Genomic DNA, 12,684 nt, shown 5'->3' with positions numbered 1-12,684 from the left:
AGATCAAAGGGCCCTGTAGTAGCAAGGATTCTAAAGTGCCAATAATATCAGAAAAAGGGGAATTCACAAAAATGAGTAACTTCTCCATGGGTGTTCTTGGAAGGTATATTTTTCATTCCTCTTGAGATATCTGGATTACTTTTTTTAAAAAGCTCTATTGAAATATATATTCTCAGAGCAAGGACTCACTGAAGAAGATTTAGGATAGAACTAAATAAAATATGGCCTAGTGTAGGTGTGGATACATCTTCAGGTATAGAAAAGATGTCTGGACTATTTGATGAGGTGTTTATATGTGTTTACGTGGAGAGATATATATGCACACACAAGTGTGATATATATATACAGAAGTGTTTGTGTTTGTGTTACATGTTTAAACATACATACATAGTTGCCAATGCTGAGTATCTATCTTATAACAATTATTCTAATACTTGAAGTGACTATCGAATTGAGAGGGGATGTCAGGGAAGGGTTTAAATCTGAAACATAACAGACCTTAAATGGACCCCCCTGACTCTTCAGATGGTATTTGCTGTAAGGGAGTACATAAGGAAAAGTGAAAGATTTACACTCTAACTGTTATTCTCAGACACACACACACATATACATACAGGGAAAGAAAAAGAAACTCTTTATTTTGAGCTTTCTGAATAAGGTAAGAGTGTTCTCATAAAAGTAGGATTTTTAAAAGGGAATTGTTGAAAATGGCCTAAGAATAAAACTTTTGAACACAGTCTCCCTTTTTTCCTTGGTATGAATAAAAGCTCTAAAAGCTGTAGCCTTTAACCTTTTCAGGTCTTTCTATTCATTTTCTGAAGAGATTTACATGAGAGATGTTCTTTTTTGTTTAAGTTGTTTGATATAGGTGATGATCATGTAAGTGCAAGGGCCTATCTTTCTCAGGATCTTAGACCTCAGCACTGAGCTAAAAGCTTGCTCTCAGCAGTAGATAGCAGATGAAAATACCTCTGTCCTCCTTCAAATGTTATTTCCCTGGAAGTTTTAGCATTTCAGGGCTAATGCTTTACTACTTGGGTGCCTTCAAACCCTAGTCTTCAGATAAAACTGTGAGGTTGTATGGTACCCTGGGCAATCCTAAGAGGACATCTACTAGTATGAAGTAGTTGCCTGGGGGCTTGACTTCATCAGTCATGATATCTGTAGTAGTCTGTGTCCCTTCTGTCTTTCTATATATGCAAGTGGGTTTTGCCCACGCATTTAAGAGATGAGAACAGAAACATTCTTTAAATGGGAGACTTTTAGGGAAAGACAAATTCTGAAGTGAACAGTCCTATTATCTGAGTAAATTCTTGCCTGGTGCATGCCTTTTGGAAACTCACTCAATAATAAAGCATAGCAATTCAAGAAGCAGAATGCTTGTAGTTGGAATTTAACATAAAGTCCCAATCACTTCCATATATTAGAGATTTTGTGGCTTCTTTTATGGGAATAAATAATAACAGACTAGGCAAATGCTGGCCTTCCTGAAGTTGATTTAAAAAAGATAAATAATAAATTTAAAAATCCCATTCCATTTACTAGGTCTAGGATTTAGTTTATTGGCCCTAATGGATTTTTTTTTTTTCAAAGTCCAGCTAAATTAGTTTTTCTGCTTGCTGCGTACTTATCTTGCAGCTTGACCATTTCTTTCTTTGTTGTCACTCAAAACTTGCTTTCCAAAATATATTCCATGTTATTTCCTCTTAAGCAGGAGGAATTACTGAGCTATTAGAAGGAGCAGTTCCACAATTTCACCATGTTTCACAGTGCATTGCATAATGACTGCCTTACATTATATCCTCCTCTTCCCTCCTGCAACTCTCACTTATTATATCAGTGATTGCCAAAGTTTTTGTTTGTACTGCTGTCTGGGTAGTAGCAACAGTGACCGCTGATCCGACAAGAGCTACTACTGTACCTTGTCAAGCTTGCTTTGAATACTTTGATAAGAACAAGTAGTTTCTTAGCCTACCTGTGACAGGTGAGTAAAAAAGAACCTTTTTTTTTTTTGTTTCTCCCCCAGTTCTCTGCTCTGATAAAAGCCTTTTTTAAATAAATCTTGCTTCACTAGAAATGTGGAGACATAGGGAGTAGAAAGCACAGAAAAACTTAATTCTCAGAAAGACAGGAACTGGAGAGTGCAGCAGCCACCTCCTCTGACAACTGCCTTGTGCTCCCTCTTGAGCAAATCCTAGCCATACAAATGGGGTCAAAGCTCAGTGTTTAGCAGAACCTTGGGCTGTGTTTATATATTTAGATACGAGCCAGACTACGCTATTTTATAAGATAATGCCTGCAATTTCTGCACATTTGGGTCACTTCCACCCTTCTTAAATTATCACTTTTTACTTTTGTATTCTGAATGAGCCCTGGTGTTGCAGGTTAATTTAATCCAGTTCATCTACCCAATAGCTTTATTCTTTGGTAATGTATTATCTTGATCTTCCTTGACCTTCTCCCCACTTCTGTTTTCCTCATGTAATCCTGCTTTCCCGATTTTAATTTTGTAAGTTCATTCACTTTTTCAGAAAGATACTTTTCAATACATATATATTTTCAATAGTCAAATGTATTGTCCCATTCTATAAATAATTTACTTTCTTTCATGCTGCTCATTAGTGGTGGTGTTGGTGTTGTATTACTTCTGATATATTTGTGCAAAGCTTAATACAGAAAATATGCATAAACAGCAATAAAACCTGACATTTTAATTTCTTTCTCATGAGCATAAGAAAAATGTAAAAAACCAGAAATTCTGCTCCTCTGAGATGGATACTTCAGTGTTATGAATATATCCTTGGAAAAATGTAATAATGACCACGGTCAGGTGAAAGTATTAATTCTACAGTTTATATGTTGTAATTTTTAAATTGTCACTCTTACAGCTTCCTTGCTGAAAAGAAATTCAGCTTTTCAATAATAAAACAACTCTGTAGGATAGGTATTGTATTATAGTGCCCCCTTCTACTTTAATTTAGAAGACTCAGAACAGTGCATATAGTCTGAAAGTTTATCAGGTGATTATTTTACAAGGAATCACAGATCTGCTGAGCCTTACCATTGTGCAAATTTCTGAAAGTTACCACTGCTAGTTAATTCTTCTGCAGGGAGACATTTCTAGTTAAAATTTCTGCCTAGTTGTGTTTTTGGAAGGCGAGGGAATGTTAAGTATAATGTAGCAAAAGCTGACACCTGATAACTGTGCTCTTACCTAAAACACCTTAAAAAAAAATCACCAAGGGTTGCTTTGTCCACTTCCCTGAATGTGGAGAAGAAGGAATGAAAAAGAGAGGTGCCCAAGAGATTTTGAACAGACGATTACCTTTTGAGGTACAGGTTAGGAGCTCATGGAAAAGGCAGAAGTCAGGCTTCAGAATCAGTGAATCCTCTTGAAAGTTAAACAGCTCACTGGTTTATCAGACTGGTTTCTCATTGTTTCTGGCCCCCTGTAGGAGCCCAGTAACCTTAGAACCAAAGCTGATCTACTTCTGTGTTCCTCTTTTGATGTTCTTGAACATGCTAAGCTATTCAGGGGGAGAGCAATATCTGAGGTTGAGTTGTTGATCAGCAACTGAACACAATATATACATTGATTGGGTGTTAATTGATTAAAATGTTCATTCGCAATGCAGTTTGAGTGACATCAAATGAGATGTGCTACACAAAATTATATTGTAGTAATTCTTCCTGCTGACTGCAGTCTTTTGCCAACATCTCATCTTTTTTCATGTCTCTGGGTCCTGGTTAGTCAACAGTTACTTTGATACTTTTGGTGGTATAAACAAAACTTTCATGTTGAATGGCAGTTTGTGTGCTTCCGTGGAGAGAATATACACAATGCTGATGTATATCCAATCCCTATGGCTCCTACATAGTCTCATAAATAGGCATTAAGCCCTATTTATGCCTATTCATCCCTGTTCATTGACATGGAATATAAGAATGTGCTGGTCATGCTATTTTTCCATGTTATAATTACACTGAGCAACTCCAAGTTTCAACACAGTGTGATGAAACTTGTATGTGAAATAGGGCTCCAGGGATGCTGTTTTGTTGACCATGTGACATTGGCATTTGGAGCGCTGAGGTGGGATACAGATGGGTTTCTGTGGAACAAGGCTAGTTTACTGCAGCTTAGTATCTGGCTGGTGTTTTTCTTTGCGTCCAATTCAGTATTCAGTGATTGAGCAAAACTCCAACTGACTTCAGTTAAGAGGTTGGCCTGAGTACGCAGTAGCGTAGCAAGTCTTTTTAAGGTGTTAACATCACAAGTTTCATATGCATGTGGAGGTGAAAACTGTTTTCTTATAGGACACTGGAACAAACCCATGAACTGTTCCCAGGCTACTCAGGTCAAAGGTCCCCCATAGCTCCCTACCACCCAAGATGAGTATTGTTTGGGTCCTGGAGGAGGAGAATTCTGCAAGTACCAATAACTGGGACTTGTCTGTCCAATTAATAATCAGAAAAAAATGCAAATATAAAGGGGAACTGGTAGTGATCCTACTATTAAAGCATTAAATATTTTGTACCCTAAGAGCACTAAGTCAGACTTCACTAAAGCATTTGAAATTAGGACCTCTTTAAAAAAATACAGCAGTTGGAAGAAAAAAAAAAGCTTCAAAGCTGCTTTTTCTCCCCCTTGGAAACCTGCTGGTGTTAGGAAAAAATGAATAGAGAAAAGAGAAAGGTTTGCCTTCTAATAAAGCATCTGTTGCCCACTTTGAACATTTCTTACTTCTTTGTGAGTGTGTCTCTTCAGTTATGGTGACTACTGACAATGAAGAACAGAGGTATAGAAAAAGACAATACCTGTTATATAGCCAATATTTCTGATTTCATGTCACTTTGAACAGAATCTTCATTTGACCACATGCTGTGTCCAAAAGGAATTTCTTTGTTGGCTGATCCAAAGATGCCGTAAGATGCTCAAAAAAGTAAACTGCAGGAATCTGTTCAATAAGAAAGATAAAAACAAATCTTACAATTCATTCAGTGCACTGCTATCACTTTTAACTTCAGCCTATTTTGGCATGCTGCATAAAAACTGAATTCAAATGACTTGTGCTTTTTTTCCCTTTCTTTTAATGTTGTTAATTCTGGTCATGGACTATAGATTTCCTTCATCTTGGAAATAAAAGGTAATAAAATAAACAACTTCACATAGATTCAAAATGTGAGAAGGAATAAGAGGTGCACATACATCACTGGATTGTTTAGAAACCTGTGGACAGTTACTATTGCCACTGAATTTTAGCTGATGTAACCAAGCCTTTTGAGGGCTACCCTCCAAAAAAGATTTGCAGCCTTTCACAGCAGGAGGTTCTCAGCTTCAGCTGAGGTACGCACCTGCGTGACTCAGCAAAATTTTGGCTAGGCCTCAGACACTTTATTTTTCTGTCTTCTGGGAATGCTTACAATTCAAGGCCAAAAGGGGAGGAGACTGTATCCTAAGGGCTACCTTCATCTCTTCCCAGTCAGCTCTTGTTCTGCTTGCAATGGATAAAGTGAGCTCATGTCTGGCCATTGAAGCTTTAAGCAAAGACAGGGTAATGAAATATAATCTTAAAGTTTGACCTAATTCAACTGAGTTAATGAAAAAAAGCTTCTTTCATTTTAAATGGATATAGGAAAATACGAAGTTTTGAATATACAAACATTTGGATCTTTGAATTGTTTAGAGTAAATAAGGTTGCAAAGATGACTTCCTTTACAATCCTTTTTTTTGGTACTCTTAAGGTCTCAAAACTTTCTCCTCAGATCCTTTCCTACTTTAGCCTCAAGTCTATTTTAGAATTTGAAGAAAAGCACTTGTAAGTTGGGTGATTTTTTTGTGCTTAAAAATATGTATGCTTTTTCTTGTGAATCACACTACTCACGAACAGAAGAAAGGCACCTGTGGGTCTGGGCATAACTCAATCAAGAGTTGTAAGGCACTGCACTCAACAAGGATTTTTTTAATTACTCAGATTTAGGTAAGGACACAGATTTCCCAGCTGCCTGAATTGTAAAGATGCTCTGAGATGCTCACATAGTACAGTAGTGACAGTCTTTAGCACATGAATGTAATTATTACAGTTCAATTTTGCTGTGACTACAGTCTAGTACTATTAGTCATGTGAACTATTATATTGGATTTTTAAATATTCAGGCTAGTTTTAATTTCTTACTTGCAATGTCCTCAACGTAAGAAATGTAGCATGCTTTTGGAAGGAGTTAAGGCAGGTTATATAGAAATTAGATCTATCAGATACTTTATGGTATTTGTGTGAAGCCTTGTGGTGATAAAGAGAAAACAAGACATGCATGTATCTCTTGCAAATGATACAAACAATTGGCATTATATAGACAGAAATTGAGGCTGATTTCAACAGCAGTGTGGACAATGCAGTACAAAAATTGGCATACAAAATCAAACATATCATCAATCAAATTTAGTGTCAGAGACAGCACAGGATTTTGCAAGAAATAATCTCGTGCCATGATCCTACTCTTTGAACTCAATAGGAAAGCTCATTGATGTTAATGGAGCGGGGCTGAGGCCTTGCAGGATAACCTGTTCCTACAGAGAAAAGTGCCTCTCTAACCCTTTCTTTCAACAGTGGTTTGCTTATAAACAGACTGATGAGGACTTGGATCCCTTCTAATAACAACTTAACCTACTTATTTTATAATGATGTTCTTGTAAATATCTAATTCCTTTTTCAATCTCATTCATGTCTCAGACTCAAATCTGTCATTTTGAAGTGAGTTACATAGGTTTAATAACTGTTTTGTTGATTGTTTCCTTTCATTAGTTTTATATTTATGCCTCTACTTTTTAATTCACTTTACCTTTGTATATATTTTAAAAGAGAGCATACAAGAAAATTCAATTTGTTATCCATATCCTTCATTACTGCCAAATACCTTTTTAGGTCACCTCTCTCATTTCCTTCACAAAACAGGAGGATTTTCCTGAGTCCTAAGGAAGTTTACCTGAGAAAATACTTGTGTTGGCTTGCAAAAATTTAGGATAGATCAAAAGAATAGTCTGAAAATAGAGTTTCAAGAATATTTTCTGTTCATTCTTTAATTTTCTTAAATCCATTTGTTTGTTTCTCACTGAAAAGTTAAAATACTAATTATGGAAGCCCTGGAGTCATGAAGGAGCAATGCATCTACTTCATGTAGGTGCTTGACAAAAGTCTAGAAGATCTTGGCCCTTTGAGAAAAGATGACACAAGCTTTGGAAACACAGGTTTGTGCATGGCATGTAAGATGGACAAATGAACTCTACCCTTGTATAAGTTTCTCTGGATCAGTAGTTCCTTAGTCTGGTACAGCAGAAACACTCCGTTTCTGCTGTGAAGCTGACCAGGCTTGCTCTGGGAAGGGGAAGAGTGGCAGGATTTGTGCTGACAGACCATATTACTGACCAGACTTGAGCAAGAGTCCCGTCCTTTCACTGTTAAGTTCCATTTCAAATGAGGGCACATCAGATACTCCCATTTAATCATTAACAACTTCCCTCTAGGCTGGCCACCCTCTGTCTCATTTGAATTCCTTGGTCCACAGCCACTGCCAGCTTTCCCGAGGGGTTTACTCTTTGAATTATGCATTCCTTCTCTCAAGTCATCAATAATGTTACTCAGAGCAGATGTATGTTCTGTAATTGATTAGTTATCTCTTCATGGCAAATAGTATAGTTTGTGATCGAGTAAGCAGGTTCATAGATTCCCTTGATCAAAGCATCGGAATCTGATTATGCTTCCTGTAAAGAATGTCCTTTGAAGTGGATCAGCACTCAGGTAATTCAATTATCTTCTTTCTGGAGAATTCATCTTGAAAGCAGGTCATATGCTCAGATACAAAGAGGTGGAAGATACTGTTTCTGTTATGACCCATCTGGTCACTTTATGTCAGCCTCAGAAAAAAAGGAGTATGTGAAGATTATTTACTGTATCTGAGAGGTAAAGATGTGATCATTTCTTTATTCTGTACCTGAAACTGATATGATAATTTCTCTAAAATGGATCCTGTATTATATTCTTCTGCATCTGACCCTTACTATACTTCTAGAAAAAATGAACAGTTACCAAGTTTAAACTTAAACTGTAGTAGGACTTTTCAGAATGCTATACAAACTCAAATTTTTACCTACATTTGCTTGTCAGCCAGTTCGTTAGCTCTTATCCTCCTCATAATTCTGGATGGAAGTCCATTTCTCAAACTAGGCATCACCCTTCTCATTAGGGACTGCTGGATAGTACTTTAAAGCTGAGAACTCCCAAGAAAAGTAACGGAAAAAAGTAAAAGGCATTTTTAATTCAAGCAATTTAAATATGAGAATTATGTTATTCATTTTCTTCTTAAACATGAGCTTCTTGCTGTAATTTATACTTGTCGTGGTTTAACCCCACCCAGCAACTAAGCACCACGGAGCTGCTCGCTCACTCCCCCCCCCAGTGGCCATGGGGGAGGAAATAGCGGGGGCGGGGAGGGAAGTAAAACTTGTGGGTTGAGACAAGAACAGTTTAATAGGACAGAAAGGAAGAAAATAATAATGACAATAATAATAGTAAAAGAATTGGAATATACAAAACAAGTGATGTACAATGCAATTGCTCACCACTCACCAGCTGATGCCCGGTTAGTTCCCAAGCAGCAATCCCCCCCAGGCCAACTCCCCCCAGCTTATATACTGGGCATGATGTCCCATGGTATTGGCCAGTTGGGGTCAGCTGTCCTGGCTGTGTCCCCTCCCAGCTTCTTGTCCCCCTCCAGCCTTCTCGCTGGCTGGGCGTGAGAAGCTGAAAAATCCTTGACTTTAGACTAAACACTGCTTAGCAACAACTGAAAACATCAGTCTGTTATCAACATTATTCTCATACTAAATCCAAAAAACAGCACTATACCAGCTACTAGTAAGAAAATTAACTCTATCCCAGCCAAAACCAGAACAATACTGTAGATACATATGAAGTTTGCAGCACAGTTCCCCAATGCAATGGACAGGTGCTTCAGACAAGGTCTACAGAAGATCTTGTTAGTACTGAAATCTTTCTTCAGTTCTCAGTTAAGGAGATATGATGGTGCATAATTGCTCTGTAGTATGATAGATTTCATCCTGAGAGCATCAGGAACACTCCAAATGGATTGAAGACATTTTTCCTCAGATGTGGAGATAGTATCAAAATGTGCTAAACCAAAATAATGAATTTGTTCTTTTTTCCTTCTACTCCACAACACCCCTGCTATAATCTTTCCTTTCCTCTTCTTAATGGGTAGATCAGATACTAGAAGGACTTTTTTCTCCTCTTTAACATGGGTCTCATGGCTGTAGGATCTGACAAACATTGCAGGGTTAAAAGCTAACATGAAGGCTGAATGAGTGAGAAGGAGTCAGATTAAAAAAAAATGGAGAAGTCAGCCTTTTAAAACAACTATAAAAGTAACAGCCTCTTTCTGTGGCATGTGGAATATTTGAATGGAAGGGTAAAAAAATCAGGTAATCCTTTATTCTTTCTTTCTATTTTCTTTCCTTTTTTTTTGGATTTGTTTGGATGAATTCTGTGGCCAGAATGATGCCCCAGTTCCTATCTCTGTAACAAACAAAGGGCAACACAACCTGACGGGATCCAGCAGGGAGCTTCCAGTTAGGAGTCTCCACCTCAGTGTTTTCTTTCCTGTCTTTCTTTAGCATTGAGGACCACGTCCCCCTACAGCTGAAAAGGGAAAGATGTGAAGGTATCATAACATTTATAAATAAGTTCTCTTACACATTCTTTGTTATCACTGGACATCAGGGAACATGACAACAATACTTGCTGAAGTGGTAGTATACATGGTATATCTTTGTAGTTAGCTTGAATTATGTGAGGTTTCACTTTAGATCTCGTACCATCCTCTGCTGGTGGATGTTCAGTGGCCCTTGGTAAATCTGTCCATAGTAGAGGACAAGGTGGTCCCCAGGTTCAGTGTTTGTAAGAACTGGCAAGTCCTGCCACGTACATGTTTCTAGCCAGAAAGAAGAATGATAAAAATGGAAATAGCTGAAGGAAAATGAAAAATAGCCAGCCTTTGAGAGTTTTAAAGGGAGTAGTTTCCTTTGACCATGTGGAATTTCTGAAAGAATTCTTTAAACCTCTTTCTGTGAAGAAATGCCTTTTTTTTGTGATAAGGCAGGCAGGCCCGCAAAAGTATATTGAGGATTTAATATCTCTTCTTTCTTCTCTTTTCAGTTGCTGTCACTTGTGTCTCCTCCTTGCTCTTTAGGCTCCTCCGTGTTTGCCTGCCTGTGGCCCCTTTGAGATACTTTCTGGGATAAGAAATGGTTTTTTGTACACTTTGGATGGGAACTTTCAAGTGGAGACAAAGGCTTTGGGCTCCTTGCGCTGGCTGTTTTTTTGTACATTAGTTTTGTTTCTTTTGGGTGACCTATGAGACTAGCCCAAGCTAATTAAGATTTCCATAATCTTCCATGCATACATACACACACACTTTTTGTGTTAAAAATATTTCTGAAACTGTGAAATCAGGAAATTCATGTGCAAACTTAATTCAATTTTCTGTACATCCCCTGGCTCTGCTCTGTACCCATCTCACGTGTTCTACATTTCTGATCTCCTGGGGCATATTTCTAAGTATCTCAAAGTATGGTATGTAAACCCCTTTATCTGAGTGGTATGGGGATTCATTTTCCTAGTGGAGTATGGTTACAGCACTCTGTTTCCATAGAGTAAGGTTGATTTAGGTATAGTTTCAGGAGAAAATGAAATAATTCCTTTCTGCTCTCCAGACAATGATCTGCTCTTATGACTAAGGCATTATCTTGTTTGCTATCTCAATAGTCAATACTTTAAAACTCATAAGAGTGTCTAAAACAATTGTTCTTGATTCTTGTTTTGCATGTCCTTTTTTCTTGGCTACAAATACAAATGCAACAACAATAATTGAACTATAATGTTTTGTACATTATTCCTTTAAAGAAATGGAGTGTCTTTCCTTATCTGAATTTTATTGATCAAAGCTATACTTTGTATGAAATGTAAGGAGTGATCTGACAGTAGACTTTCTTCCAGATACAGTTGGTCCTAGTGGCCAGAAAGATACTTTGGCCTAAAAGAAGAGTTCGTACATCCTTTAACAAAAAACCCCCACAATTTTAATCCACTTTTCCCCTTCCTACTGCAGAGAGTGCTGAAAGCTGTCTTTGCTTGTAGCAAAGAAAGTAAATTTTGTGTTTAACTGCTTTAAAATCTGGGAGCAAGCAATTCACGCTGTCATTAAAATCCTTGAAGTGACTTCTTGGGCTTGAGGCCTGAAGTTACATTTATTCCCAAGAGTGGGTGTAAGTATTTACAGGAAATTTTTTGGTCCTGTTCCATTGTGGTGGTCCCCTTTGCCTGCCTGAGCTGTGTGTTTCAACTGCGTGAACCTTGGCAAGAGGTTCTAATTTAGTTTGCCTATGTCTGCCTATTCTGTAAACTGAGGAAGGCAAGACAGGGCTGCCTGTTCCAAGGTGTCTCTAAAGCACCTACTGCAATAGGATCCTAGTCTTGGTTAAGTCTCCTAGATGCTGACATACCATTACTAATGATAATAATGAATAGAAGATATTAATTAGTAGTCTGCATTTTCCCCAACACTGTTGAATAGAATGCTCTTCTTTAGGAAGCAGTTAGTGTGGGAACTGCAGAATGAGACTTCATTTTTTCGGTTGTATGCAGTGCAGGCTATATGCAGGTCAAGCTCTGTTAGGACTGTTAGGCCTGTTGAGTCAATACCTCATCCTCCATTACAGACATCTCGTATGAAGTAATAATGTGTTGCTTTGGCACAGTTGACCTAATTTAATTATGACTATTCGACTCAGCTGAATCTCATGATAGTATTTTTCTCCAAATGCTCATACTGTGAGAGTTCCAGACTTACTGGTAAAGCAAAGGTCTGTTAACTTTGTTATTTTATTTTTAAGTTCATGGCTATGTGTGATAAGACCCCATGTAAAGTATTTTGAAGTGGAAAACTATGATCAGAAAGAAAAAAACAAACAAACCAGAAATTACTTAACTGCTTCTTTGCTTCTACTGCTGCTGAAGGAGTAAAGTCCACTTAGTATAATGACTATGGTAGTTGCATTACAGTATGTGTGTGACCAGGGAGTTATTCCCATGAAAGCCATGGGACACTGATAAAATGTAGACATGGGAATGCTGGAGCAGTAGTCAAGCAATAAGGAAATTAAGTGGATGAGGCTGTTGGAATGAAAATGGAAATAATTAAAAATAGGTGTCAGGATTTTAACATGTGACTGTGATGTTAGGCAGTTTTGGAACTGATACTGAAAAGAAAAGAGAAAAAAAAGAAACATCCTATTAAAAGAAAAAAGTGTTCAAACTTTGCAGACCAAAAATATAAGCCATTCAAACAAATCACTGAAAACACTCCTACAGTTTCCATATGTTATACTTTTTGAATAGCTGTGGTTCGTAGTGGCTTATCAATGGAGTGGCAATGGAGCATCTGGAATGACTAACTGGGGATGCCTGGAGCCCAGCTGGAGTAATGCTGCTCTCTGCCGTGTCAGCGGGGCTCAAGCCTATGGGTTCGGGAGCCCTGTCTGATGGGTGACTGAAATGGATGCTTAATTCTCTCTACTTCTACTCCTCTCCCCCCTCTGCCTCTCTGCCTCTCTCT

The sequence above is a fragment of the Haliaeetus leucocephalus genome, unplaced genomic scaffold, assembly GCF_000737465.1.
Source record: "Haliaeetus leucocephalus isolate CR32 unplaced genomic scaffold, Haliaeetus_leucocephalus-4.0 Scaffold92, whole genome shotgun sequence".
In the NCBI taxonomy this organism is placed as follows: domain Eukaryota; kingdom Metazoa; phylum Chordata; class Aves; order Accipitriformes; family Accipitridae; genus Haliaeetus; species Haliaeetus leucocephalus.
This window is presented reverse-complemented; position numbering follows the sequence as displayed.